The sequence below is a fragment of the Haliotis asinina genome, chromosome 2 (assembly GCF_037392515.1).
Source record: "Haliotis asinina isolate JCU_RB_2024 chromosome 2, JCU_Hal_asi_v2, whole genome shotgun sequence".
NCBI lineage: Eukaryota > Metazoa > Mollusca > Gastropoda > Lepetellida > Haliotidae > Haliotis > Haliotis asinina.
Window position 1 is genome coordinate 93,858,876 of NC_090281.1, and position 1,139 is coordinate 93,860,014.

Consider the following 1,139-nt stretch of genomic DNA (forward strand, 5'->3'; position numbering starts at 1 on the left):
ATACACAGCCAACAATGTTTCTGGACTTCGTAGAGTATCAGCGCAAACCATCAGAATCGCCTACGACACGATGGGACACGACCATATACATGCAGCACCTGTTCTGAGGCATCGTCATCGTCGTGCACGTCTGCAATGGTGCTGAAACGTTCGACCGTGGACCTTAGTGCACTGGAGGAGTATCTGGTTTAGTGATGAGCCGCGGTTCTTGCTGTACATATCGCCATGATGGTAGGATGCGTGTCTACCGACGGAGAAATGACCGCTTCACTCGACACTATAGTCGTAAAGTTGATAGATACGGCGATGGAACTGTGATGTTGGCAGGCATATCCTTGAATGGGAGGACTGCTGTACGCTACCGTGATGAAATCCCCCAACGTCACCTTAATCCCAACATTGACGTCAGAAAAGAGATTTTCCTGCAAGACAACACCAGAGTGCATACTGCACGTGTTACCATGGACTATCTTACCAACAACAATGTGAATGTGCTGCCCTGACCATCCAAATCGGGTGGGGAGTTGGGGGGTGCCACAGTGCCCGCGGCTAGTAAAAATCCAGTCAGTGGACTGGCTTGTGAATTTTCATGTGCTACACATTTAACATATGCAAGATTATGACCGGATGTTCATCATATTAGCAGCTTCATGTTGAAACATGTACTATGCCAATAATATCTTATGTTCAGCAATATTTGTAGTCTCGTGCTTAGTTGTAGGGGGTTGGGGATGGTGGTTCAGGCATAGTTAACAAAGTTTGGAAACCATTTCGCACAGTGGGTACTTCTATTAGCGCAGATCGATGCTCATGCTGTTTATCACTAGGTTGTCTGGTCGACACTCGATTATATACAGACCGCCGTCATAAACTGGAACATTGCTGAGTGTGGTGTGAATCTAAACTCACGCCCTAACGTGCTGCGGCCTTAATGATCAGTGACTTTATGATCTGTTAAAACTGTCCCCGATATATAAGACCGTGCTTTGTTCCAACTTGTTTATGCTGACATTTTATTACGAAAGTAAAATTTGTTAAAGGTTCCGAGTGTCTTAAAAGGATAAAGAGCGTGCATGTGTCGATATATTGGCGTAAAGCAGTGCGTGTTTGGAATCTGATTCCATATCCTAAATCCATTC